The 13,539-nt window shown below is 43.5% G+C and overlaps 1 protein-coding gene across 3 annotated transcripts in view; it reads right to left on the reverse strand.

Moving 5' to 3' along the window:
- TMOD1 (tropomodulin 1) overlaps window positions 1–13,539 on the reverse strand; it is an 89,146-nt gene that overhangs the window by 32,812 nt on the left and 42,795 nt on the right. The gene's annotated exons all lie outside the window — the stretch shown is intronic.

Below are 13,539 nucleotides of genomic sequence, written 5' to 3' on the forward strand. Positions count from 1 at the left end.
TACTTGTTATTTAGTGTTAAAATAAAGGATTTATTAAAAAAAAATAATAGTGTTTTCATGCATCCGTCTCTTTAAAAAAGCCGGCTGGCAATTCATCAGCGGCATACACCGGTACCCGACAATTTAGAACAGCAAGAATAGAGCATCACACATAGATTAGATAGATAGAAACATGTCAGTCACATATATAATAAGTACAGTGACAGTGTTGGTTACTGTACTTGTCATTTAGTGTTAAAATAAAGGATTTATTAAAAAAAAAATTGGCGTGGGGTTCCCCGTAATTTTAGTCTCTAGTGGAGGTTAAGCAGACAGCTGGGGCAGATGTTTGAAGCCTGGGAAGGGGGTAATACCCACGGAGCTTCCCAGGCTACTAATATCAGCCCCCAGCTGAATACCTAGCCTTTACTAGCTATTAAAATGGGGGACCTATAAAAAATGATGTGGGGTCCCCCAATTTTAATAGCTAGCAAAGGCTAGGCAGACAGCTGGGGCTGATATTAATAGCCCAGGAAGGGTGCCATGAATATTGACCACCTCCCAGGCTAGAAACACCAGCCCTCAGCCGCCCCAGAAATGATGCATCCATAGGATGTGCCAATTCTGGCACTTAGCCTCGCTCTTCCCACTGCCCAGTAGCGGTGGCAGTGGGGTAATAGGGCTGGGGTTGATGTCAGCTTATAATGCCAGCTGACATCAAGCCCAGGTTAGTAATGGAGAGGCGTCTATAAGACACCCCCATTACTGACCCCACAGTGAAAGTTAAAAAAAAAAACACAAACACCCAGAATAATGTCCTTTAATTGAAATAAAGACACAATTCATTAATGTTCTAAATTAAACTCTACTTACCGTATCGCCCATTCCAGCTGAAGCCAACGATCTCCTGCAATAAAAGTAAAATAATAAAGCAACCTCATCCTTACCTTTCCATGGTTCCCAGGACGGCTTCAGCTCTGCTACATTGACATGACACGCTGGACCGCAGCAGAACGCTGCCAGACACTGAGTAGCTCCTCAGTGTCTGGCTGTGACGGCATCCAGATGAGCCGAGTTCATGTCCAATGAACTCAGCTCACCTCATGCACGTCACTGACAGCGTGGGAGAATTCTCCTGCGCATGCGGTGCCAGCAAATGACGTCACCGCTTGAGCAGGAGAATTCTCCCATGCTGGGACGGCATTGAGATGGCAGGCTGGATGGTAGCAGAACGCTGCCATCCAACTTGTCATCCTTCAGAGACACTGCGGAGCGCAGGCAATGTCTCTGAAGGATGGCATGCTGGATGGCAGCGTTCTGCTACCATCCAGCCTGTCATCTCAGAGCCATCCCAACGTGGGAGAATTCTCCTGCTGAAGCGCACCGCTTGAGCAGGAGAATTCTCCCACGCTGTCAGTGACGTGCATGAGGTGAGCTGAGTTCATTGGACATGAACTCGGCTCATCTGGATGCCGTCACAGCCAGACACTGAGGAGCTTCACTGAGGAGCTTCTCAGTGTCTCTGCGGCATGGCAAGCTGGATGGCAGTGTTCTGCTGTGATCCAGCCTGTCATGTCAATGTAGCAGAGCTGAAGCCGTCCTGGGAAGCATGGAAAGGTAAGGATGAGGTTGGTTTATTATTTTACTTTTATTGCAGAAGACATTGGCTTCAGCTGGAATGGGCGATACGGTAAGTACAGTTTAATTTAGAACATTAAAGGAATGTGTGTTTATTTCAATTAAAGAACTTTATTCTGGGTGTTGTGTTTTTTTAAATACTTTACTAGAAATTCATGGCGGTCATATCTAATATTGGCGTGACCCCATGAATTTCGGGCTTAGGGCCAGCTGATAATACCCAGCTGGCCCTAACCCCTTTATTACCCAGTGAGCCACCGCACCAGGGCCCTGGATGAGTTGGGTACAGCGCCAGAAGATGGAGCTTCTATGAACGCGCCATTTTCTGGGGTGGCTGCGGACTGCAATTCGCAGCGGGGGGGGGGGCCCAGAAAGCTTGGGCCTCCCTGCGCTGCGGATTCCAGCCCCCAGCTGCCTAGTTGTACCTGGCTGGACACAAAAATAGGTCGAAGCCCCACGTATTTTTTTTTTAAATTATTTCATGAAATTCATGAAATAATAAAAAAAAAGGGCTTCCCTATATTGTTGTGTCCGGCCAGGTACAAATAGGCAGCTGGTGGTTGGGGCAGCCCGTTCCTGTCTGCTGTACCTGGCTGGACACAAAAATAGGGCAAAGCCCCACGTATTTTTTTTTTTTAATTATTTCATGAAATTCATGAAATAATTTAAAAAAAAAGGGCTTCCCTATATTGTTGTGTCCAGCCAGGTACAAATAGGCAGCTGGTGGTTGGGGGCAGCCCGTTCCTGGATGCTGTACTAGCTGGCATACAAAAATATGATGAAGCCCAAGTCAAAATTTTGGGGAAAAATTAATTTAAAAAAAAAATAATAATAATAATAATAACTTTGGGACTGCATAAAGACGCAGTCCCTAAATGTGTTTTTTTTACATTTTTTAATGAATTTTTCACCAAAAATTTGACGTGGCCTTCGCCATATTTTTGTGTCCAGCCAGGTACAGCAGGCAGGAACAGGCTGCCCCCAACCCCCAGATGCCCATTTGTACCTGGCTGGAAACAAAAATACAGGGAAGCCCTTTTTTTAATTATTTCATGAAATAATTTAAAAAAATTTGACGTGGGGCTGCGCCCTATTTTAGTGTCCAGCCAGGTACAACTAAGCAGCTGGGGGATGGAATCCGCAGTGCAGGGTGGCCCAAGCTTTCTCCCCCCCCCCCGCTGCGAATTGCAGTCCGCAGCCACCCTAGAAAATGGCACGTTCATAGAAGCTCCATCTTCTGGCGCTGTACCCAACTCATCCAGGGCCCTGGTGAGGTGGCTCACTGGGTAGTACAGGGGTTAGGGCCAGCTTGGTATTATCAGCTGGCCCTAAGCCCGAAATTCATGGGGTCACGCCAATATTAGACATGACCGCCATGAATTTTTAGTCAAGTATTTAACCCCTTAACCCCCGAGGGTGGTTTGCACGTTAATGACCAGGCCAATTTTTACAATTCTGACCACTGTCACTTTATGAGGTAATTACTCTGGAACGCTTCAACGGATCCCCCTGATTCTGAGATTGTTTTTTCGTGACATATTGTACTTCATGATTGTGATAAAATTTCTTCGATATCACTTGCGTTTATTTGTGAAAAAAACAGAAATTGGGCGAAAATTTTGCAATTTTCAAAATTTGAATTTTTATGCCCTTAAATCAGAGAGATATGTCACACAAAAGAGTTAATAAATAACATTTCCCACATGTCTACTTTACATCAGCACAATTTTGGAACCAAAGGGTTAAAAGTTGACCAGCGATTTCTCATTTTTCCAACAAAATTTACAAAACCATTTTTTTAGGGACCACATCACATTTGAAGTCACTTTGAGAGGTCTTTATGACAGAAAATACCCAAAAAGTGACACCATTCTAAAAATTGCACCCCTCAAGGTGCTCAAAACCACATTCAATAAGTTTATTAACCCTTCAGGTGCTTCACAAGAATTTTTGGAATGTGGAAGAAAAAAATGAACATTTAACTTTTTTCACAAAAATGTTACTTTAGACCCAATTTTTTTTATTTTCACAGGGGTAACAAGAAAAAATGGACCCCAAAATTTGTTGTGCAATTTCCCCTGGGCACGCAGATACCCCATATGTGGGGAAAAAACACTGTTTGGGCGCACGGCAGGGCTCGGAAGGGAAGGAGAGCCATTTGACTTTTTGATTGTAAAATTTGCTTGAATAATTAGCGGACGCCATGTTGCGTTTGGAGAGCCCCTGTGTGCCCAAACATTGGAGCTCCCCCACAAGTGACCCCATTTTGGAAACTAGACCCCCCAAGGCACCTATCTAGATGCATAGTGAGCATTTGGAACCCCCAGGTGCTTCACAAATTGATTCGTAAAAATGAAAAAGTGAAAAAAACAACACTTTTTCATTTTTATGAATCAATTTGTGAAGCACCTGGGAGTTCCAAATGCTCACTATGCATCTTGACAGGTGCCTTGGGGGGATCTAGTTTCCAAAATGGGGTCACTTGTGGGGGAGCTCCAATGTTTGGGCACACAGGGGCTCTCCAAACGCAACATGGTGTCCGCTAACAAATTGTCGGCTCAAATTGTTAGCGGTCACCATGTTGCGTTTGGAGAGCCCCTGTGTGCCCAAACATTGGAGCTGCCCCTCAAGTAACCCCATTTTGGAAACTAGACCCCCCAAGGCACCTATCTAGATGCATAGTGAGCACTTGGAACCCCCAGGTGCTTCACAAATTGATTCGTAAAAATGAAAAAGTGAAAAAAAAATGACTTTTTCATTTTTATGAATCAATTTGTTAAGCACCTGGGGGTTCCAAGTGCTCACTTTGCATCTAGATAGGTGCCTTGGGTGGGTCTAGTTTCTATAGAGGGGTCACTTGTGGGGGAGCTCCAATGTTTGGGCACACAGGGGCTCTCCAAACGCAACATGGTGACCGCTAACAATTTGAGCCGACAATTTGTTAGCGGACACCATGTTGCATTTGGAGAGTCCCTGTGTGCCCAAACATTGGAGCTCCCCCACAAGTGACCCCATTTTGGAAACTAGACCCCCCAAGGCACCTGTCTAGATGCATAGTGAGCAGTTGGAAGCCCCAGGTGCTTCTCAAATTGATTCGTAAAAATGAAAAAGTGAAAAAAAAAAACGTTTTCATTTTTATGAATCAATTTGTGAAGCACCTGGGGGTTCCAAGTGCTCAATATGCATCTAGATAGGTGCCTTGGGGGGTCTAGTTTCCAAAATGGGGTCACTTGTGGGGGAGCTCCAATGTTTGGGCACACAGGGACTCTCCAAATGCAACATGGTGTCCGCTAACAAATTGAATGGAAAATCGGCTCAAATTGTTAGTGGACACCATGTTGCGTTTGGAGAGCACCTGTGTGCCTAAACATTGGAGCTCCCCCACTAGTGACCCCATTTTGGAAACTAAACCCCCCAAGGCACCTATCTAGATGCATAGTGAGCAGTTGGAAGCCCCAGGTGCTTCACAAATTGATTCGTAAAAATGAAAAAGTGAAAAAAACAACACTTTTTCATTTTTATGAATCAATTGGTGAAGCACCTGGGGGTTTCAAGTGCTCACTATGCATCTAGATAGGTGCCTTGGGGGGTCTAGTTTCCAAAATGGGGTCACTTGTGGGGGAGCTCCAATGTTTGGGCACACAGGGGCTCTCCAAACGCAACATGGCGTCTGCTATCAATTTGAGCCGATTTTCCATTCAATTTGTTAGCGGACACCATGTCGCGTTTGGAGAGCCCCTGATGTGCCTAAACAGTGGAGCTCCCCCACAAGTGATCCCATTTTGGAAACTCTACCCCTCAAGGATTTTATTAAGGTGTATAGTGAACATTTTGAACCCGAAGTACGACACAGAATTTGATAAAATTAGGTCATCATATTGAATAAGTTGTCATTAGTCTTAAGCGCAATTGCTCGCTACTTGAGTTTGCATCGGGTACTCAGGTATGCACCATTCACTGCGGCATGGCAAGCTGGATTGCAGCGTTCTGCTACGATCCAGCCTGTCATGTCAATGTAGCAGAGCTGAAGCCGTCCTGGGAATCATGGAAAGGTAAGGATGAGGTTGGTTTATTATTTTACTTTTATTGCAGGAGATCGTTGGCTTCAGCTGGAATGGGCGATACAGTAAGTAGAGTTTAATTTAGAACATTAAAGGAATGTGTCTATTTCAATTAAAGGACTTTATTCTGGGTGTTTGTGTTTTTTTTTTAACTTTCACTATGGGGTTAGTAATGGGGGTGTCTTATTGAAGCCTCTCCATTACTAACCTGGGCTTGATGTCAGCTGGCATTATAAGCTGACATCAACCCCAACCCTATACCCCACTGCCACCGCTACAGGGCAGTGGGAAGAGCGAGGCTAAGTGCCATAATTGGCACATCCTATGGATGCGCCATTTCTGGGGCGGCTGACGGCTGGTGTTTCTAGCCTGGGAGGGGGCCAATATTCATGGCATCCTTCCTGGGCTATTAATATCAGCCCCCAGCTGTCTGCCTAGCCTTTGCTAGCTATTAAAATAGGGGCGACCCCACGTCATTTTTTTTTTGGGTCCCCCATTTTAAAGGCTAGTAAAGGCTAGGTATTCAGCTGGGGACTGATATTAGTAGCCTGGGAAGCTCCATGGGTATTACCCCCTTCCCAGGCTTCAAACATCTGCCCCAGCCGTCTGCTTAACCTCCGCTAGAGACTATAATTATGGGGAACCCCACGCCAATTTTTTTTTTAATAAATCCTTTATTTTAACACTAAATAACAAGTATAGTAACCAACACTGTCAATGTACTTGTTATATATGTGACTGACATGTTTCTATCTATCTAATCTATGTGTGATGCTCTATTCTTTCTGTTCTAAATTGTCGGGTACCGGTGTATGCCGCTGATGAATTGCCGGCCGGCTTTTTTTAAAGAGACGGGTACATGAAAATCGGAGGGAACTAGTGTGTTCCAAGTGCCCTGCTATATTTTTTATACACCCTCCTATATACCCTGCCTGCCTGTCTGCCTATATATTGTGCCTGCCTGACGTTTAATTGAGCACTGTTCCCATCGATTTGGGCAATTTTTGACCTTCTGCAGACCGCCGGGGGAACCACCAGAAAAATGCTCGAGTTTCCCATAGACTTACATTGGGCTCGTTGCTCGGGTCGAGCACCCGAGTATCCCAAGGTGCTCGACCCGAGCTTCGAGCACCCGAGCATTTTAGTGCTCGCTCATCACTAATGCTGATGCATTCTATCCCCCAAAACAATGGAAGCATGATGAACGAGTTACATATCAATTAGACTTACCAAAAATAATTTTCTGTGATGCTGAGTCACTACTCATGGACAAGCTGTGAGACAGGGTAGTCAGGAGGTTCGAAGTCAGATAGAAGGAGGGCTTGTAGTACAGAGAGGCAAGACAAAGGCGTGGTCAAGTCACAGTCTGGGGTCAAATGCCAGGAGAGTACATCAAGATAAAGGGATAAGAGAAGCGGATAGTCAGAGGCCAAGTCCAGGGTCAGGTACCTCAGGTCAGAGAGTGTCAAGAGCAAAAGGGATAATACACATGAATAGTCAAAACAAATCCAAGGTCCGGCAACGAAGATCAGGAAATCAGACACACAGCGCACACACCCCACTGAGCAAAGCTACAACTTACAATGGTCTGCTCATAGCTAGTCAGTTAAATAGCTAGTGAATTATCAAGAAAAGAAGACACCTGGAGGAATGCCCGCAGGCTAGGCCGGATTGAGCAGCAGGGCTGTCAATCAAAAGACTGACAGCCCAGCATGCCCTAGCCTCAGATTGGATGACTGGAGTGTCACTCACCATACTGACAGTCCAGCACACTCCAGATCCTATAGGGCAGCCTAACTGTTACTCACAGTGGCCCAAGGACACAGTGAGTAACAGTGAATAATGAAATCGTGACATTTTCAATATCCATCCAGATCATGTCAAAATGGAAGCCATGACACCAGTGTGAATGGAGCTTTATATTCTACTCATTTTGGCCCCTTTTCACATGTTCATTTTGATTTAAAAAAAAATGAAAAACTTATCACATCTAGAATTATCTTTACGATTATGGCTAGTTTTATGTTGACAAATATTAACAAGAAAAATGAGTAAAAAAGTATTGATTAAAATTATGATATGAGATAAAAAGTAGGATCAAGTATGTACTGTATAGTTCAATACCTTGAACTGGAATAGACAAAACCAATTCAATAACAAACAAAAATAGCAGCAAATCAATACAGCTCAAATATCAGCAGTGACTCATGACCAAGAAGCCCAGGCTAAAAACAGCAGTGAGGACACATTTAAGCAGTTGATATCAGGTGATGTGATTTGTGTTCTGAAATCTTTGGAAAGTGCTAGGACATTAGTAATGTTTCACACTTGTCAAACAATAACTGGCATTATCGGCATCTGGTGTCTGAACATTTTTACTGCACAAGGGTATGTTCATACGTAGCTTTTCTACATGAAAAACGCAGGTTTTAGCCAGAAAATACAGAGAAAAAGAAGCACAAAAAACAAGCCCTAATGGTATATTCATACAGCAATGTGGTGCAGCAGATAAAAGCTGCATATAAATATCTGTGGTTTTGCTGCAGTTTTGTACACCTGCAGCTCTCTAGCACACTATTCTACGCCACGTGAATGCACTCACAGTCGAGAAGGATGAGAATCCTCATTCACAACCTAGGAGCATACATAAATATATAGATAGTAATCTGTGCAAAGTTTTGGGGAATCTAAGAACTACAGTTCTAAGAGATATTGTCTGTAATGAACTGGCACCATCACTTCATTGCCGGGCAGCACGGTGGCTCAGTGGTTAGCACTGCAGCCTTACAGCGCTGGGATCCTGGTTTTAAATCTCACCAAAGACAACATCTGTAAGGAGTTTGTATGTTTGTGTGGGTTTCCTCCAGGGTTTCCAGTTTCCCCCCACACTCCAAAGGCATACTGATAGGGAATCTAGATTGTGAGCCCCAATGGGGACAGTGCCAATAATGTCTGTAGAGTGCTCTGGAATTAATGGTGCTATATGGGTTCGCTCACATTAGCTTATAAGGCCATGTTCACACGTTCAGTATTTGGTCAGTATTTTACATCATTATTTGTAAGTCAAAACCAGGAGTGGGTGATAAATACAGAAGTGGTGACGTGTTTCTATTATACTTTTCCTCTGATTGTTCCACTCCTGATTTTGGCTTTCAGATACTGATGTAAAAAACTTACTAAAAACTCAACGTGTGCAAGTGGCCTTAATCAGACAAGTGCAATGTGAGAAAAAAAAACGCATTGCACTCTAACCAATGTTATTCAATGAGTCAGTGCTGATATGCAAATTTTTCCTCAGCCGGATTCGGTGTGAGGAAAAAATATCGCAGCATGCTGCGAGTAGCCGCGTTTATCGGACGAGACTCATCAATGCAAGCCAAAGGGTGTGAGAAAAAAAACGGATGGCACAAGGAACATGCGTTTGCCGTCCAATTTTTACGCACACTGAAAGGAACCTCGAAATTTCATCAGCCAAGCACAGGAAGTTCATAGCCAGAACCCTCAGAATGAATAGATAGATATCCTGCAGATATATAATTTCACAACCCCCCCTACATATTATAAACTTGAACCCTTTGGATGCCAAAAAATGAGGTGGGGTCCCCCATATTTTATGAAAGCAGCAAAGGTAAAGCAGACAGCTGTGAGTTGATATTATCAGACTGGGAAAGTCCATGAACCATGGACCTTCCCAGTCTGATAATATCAGCTCACAGCTGTCAACTTTATCTTTGCTGGTTTTATAAAATAGGGAGGACCCCACCTCATTTTTTTTCATTTATTAGGTTAAACAAGCATAAATAGCTGAAGAATAAACTCCACATGAAAGGCATTAAAGGGTGCAAGTTTATAATATGTAGGGTGGTTGTGAAATTATATATCAGCAGGATATCTATCTATTCTATCTATCTACTGTATCTAATATCTGTCTATTTCTTATCTATCTATTATATATCTAATATCATTGTATCATCTATCTATATATAAGAGTGCTTTATTATTTTTGCAAACTAGCTTTTAAGTTTACATAGAGTATTATATCATGCTGATGATGTTAAAAATGCATTGCATACGGATTGCATAAGCATGTCATACAGATGCTAGACGAGAAAAAAATGCACACTTGCATGACAAAAGGTAAACCATACGAATTCCACTCCTCCAAATTTTCAAAATGAACATTGGACTGATTTTTAATATGCTGATGTGAGCGAACCCTAAAAGTGAGTAAAATAAATAAATTGTCAAGCCTTCTTTTACTTGCTTCTCATTAGGCACCATCCCCAGAAAGGCTCACAATCTAATTGTTTAATCTAACAATCTAGGAATTATTAGTCTATGGGCTTGCTCGCACTGGCGTATAATATGGAGGAGTGCAATGCGAGAAAACATCGCATTGCACTATGTGACCAATGTTATTAAATGAGTCAGTGCTCATCTGCAAGTTTTTTCTCAGCTCGGATCGGACTGAGAAAAAAATCGCAGCATGCTGCAATTGTCTGTGAGAATCGGAAACCAACTCGTCAATGCAAGTCAATAGGTGTGAGAAAAAAAATTGCACGGCACACAGACCATGCATGTGGTGTCGGATTTTTATGCATACATCTTAAATGAAACCCGACATTTATTCAGACAAGTACAGTAAATTCACAGCCCAAACCGTTAGAATAGAAAAAGTAGATAGAATATGCTCAAAAAAATAAAGGGAACACTCAAATAACACATCGTAGATCTGAATGAATAAATATTCTCATTGAGTACTTTGTTCTGTACAAAATTGAATGTGCTGACAACAAAATCACACAAAAATCATCAATGGAAATCAAATTTCTTAACCAATGGAGGCCTGGATTTGGAGTTACCCCCTAAATTAAAGTGGAAAAACACACTACAGGCTGATCCAACTTTGATGTAATGTCCTTAAAACAAGTCAAAATGAGGCTCAGTATTGTGTGTGGCCTCCACGTGCCTGTATGACCTGGACAGTCTGTGGTGCAACGTGATGTTGGTGGATGGAGCGAGACATGATGTCCCAGATGTGCTCAATCGGATTCAGGTCTTCATCTTGCAGGAACTGCTGACACACTCCAGCCACATGAGGTCTGGCATTGTTCTGCATTAGGAGGACCCCATGGCCAACCGCACCAGCATATGGTCTCACAAGGGGTCTGAGGATCTCATCTCGGTACCTAATGGCAGTCAGGCTACCTCTGGCGAGCACATGGAGGGTTGTGCGGCCCTCCAAAGAAATGCCACCACACACCATTACTGACCCACTGCCAAACCGGTCATGCTGAAGGATGTTGCAGGTTGCAGGCAGCAGATCGCTCTCCATGGCGTCTCCAGACTCTGTCACGTCTGTCACATGAAAGCAGGTTCACACTGAGCACATCTGTGAAGAGCACAGGGCGCCAGTGGCGACTTTGCCAATCCTGGTGTTCTGTGGCAAATGCCAAGAGTCCTGCACGGTGTTGGGCTGTGAGCACAACCCCCATCTGTGGATGCCAGACCCTCATACCACCCTCATGGAGACGGTTTCTAACCGTTTGTGCAGACAGATGCACATTTGTGGCCTGCTGGAGGTCATTTTGCAGGGCTCTGGCAGTGCTCCGCCTGTTCCTCCTTGCACAAAGGCGGAGGTAGCGGTCCTGGTGCTAGGTTGTTGCTCTCCTACGGCCCCCTCCACGTCTGACAGACACAGCAAACCTTCTTGCCACAGCTCACATTGATGTGCCATCCTGGATGAGCTGCACTACCTGAGCAACTTCTGTGGGTTGTAGAGTCCATCTCATGCTACCACGAGTCTGAAAGCACAACCAACATTCAAAAGTGACCAAAACATCAGCCAGAAAGCATTGGTACTGAGATGTGGTCTGTGGTCCCCAACTGCAGAACCACTCCTTTATTGAGTGTGTCTTGATAATTGCCAATAATTTCCATCTATTGTCTATTCCAGTTGCACAACAGCATGTGAAATTGATTGTCAATCAGTGTTGCTTCCTAAGTGGACAGTTTTATTTCACAGAAGTTTGATTTACTTGGAGTTATATTCTGTTGTTTAAGTGTTCCCTTTATTTTTTTGAGCAGTGTATATATACAGTACAGACCAAAAGTTTGGACACACCTTCTCATTTAAAGATTTTTCTGTATTTTCATGACTATGAAAATTGTACATTCACACTACCTCTTGAAGCTCATCAAGAGAATGCCAAGAGTGTGCAAAGCAGTCATCAAAGCAAAAGGTGGCTACTTTGAAGAACCAAGAATATAAGACATATTTTCAGTTGTTTCACACTTTTTTGTTAAGTATATAATTCCACATGTGTTAATTCATAGTTTTGATGCCTTCAGTGTGAATGTACAATTTTCAAAGTCATGAAAATACAGAAAAATCTTTAAATGAGAAGGTGTGTCCAAACTTTTGGTCTGTACTGTATATATATAGATAGATAGATAGATGTCATGTAGAAATTTAATGTCACAAGCCCCCTACATATAATAAACTGGCACCTTTTAGTGCCTTTTATGTGGCACAAAAGGGTGTTTAGCTTTATTTAACCTATTAAATAAATACATTATTTATAAAAAACTACGTGGGGTCCCCCATATTTTTAATAACCAGTGTGGTAGATCGGCTCACTCAGCTGCACACAGAAGTAGACACAGGAACGCTGTTGCTTTAAATTTGTCAGTGGTTTATTAAGGCAAGGCATAAACCACGGTAAAGTCCATCAAAGCGAACAGGCCTTTCTTGGCATAATGGGTAAACAAAAGAAAAATGTACGGCACAGTCACATTTAGTGTGCTGGAGCAAAACTTCTGGGTTTCAAATCACTGTAGCTAATAGCCTCAGTGAAACATACCTCCCCTCCAGCACTTTGCCAGTGACTTTGTCAAAACAGAAAAGGGAAAGCAGACAGTTGCGGGCTTATATTATCAGACCGGGAATGGCCCAATAACCATGGAGCTTCCCAGACTATTTATATTATCTCACAGCTGTCTACTTAGCCTTTACTGTTTTTTTAAAAAAGGGGACCCTAAAAAAATGACACGTGGTCCCTCCTATTTTTAATAACCAGCAAAGGCTAAGCAGACAGTTGTGGGCTGACAGTGACAGGCTGGGAAGGTCCATGGATATTGGCTCCCCATCCTAATAAGACCAGCCCTCAGCCACCCCAGAAATGGAGCATCCATTAGTTGCTCTTCCCAATTGCCCTGGTGCATTGGCAATCAGGGTAATGGGTTTGTGGGGTTGATGTCAGCAGCTGTCGCTAACATCAATGCCCGGGGTTAGTCATGGAGAGGTGTCTGTCAAACACCCCCATTACTAACCCTGTAGTCAAAAGAAATAAACACACACACAGAAAAGTCCTTTATTTGTAAAAATCACTCCCTGACAAGTTCCCTCTTTCACTCATTTATTAAAAAAGAAATAAAATAATCCACACAAAAATGGAGGTCCCACGACGATCCCCATCTTCTTCGTCCAGTGTATGGAGCCCTGTTCAGAGAAAAAAAGCTCCACAGACTAGAGCAGCAGCCAATGCTGGTTCTCACTGCGCTATGCGAGAACCCGGCTGCTGTGACGACCACTGATGTCAATAAGGTTACCGAATTTCACAGTCACTGAACTGCGGTAACCTTACTGATGTCACCACTCGCAGATGAGAATTGGGACAGGGTCTCATGCTGCGAGTGGTTAGGTCAGTAAGGTTACCGCAGTTCACAGCCGCCGGGTCACACAGAGGGCAGCATGAAAGCCAGAATGATGAGTGGTAACGTTACCGCTCATCATTCCGGCCTCTCGCGCTGTGCAGCGTGAGACCCAGCAGCTGTGAACTGCGATAACCTTAATGAAGTC

This window comes from Phyllobates terribilis, unplaced genomic scaffold (assembly GCF_046119375.1).
Source record: "Phyllobates terribilis strain yellow unplaced genomic scaffold, ASM4611937v1 Scaffold_1__5_contigs__length_1240528914, whole genome shotgun sequence".
NCBI classification, from domain to species: domain Eukaryota; kingdom Metazoa; phylum Chordata; class Amphibia; order Anura; family Dendrobatidae; genus Phyllobates; species Phyllobates terribilis.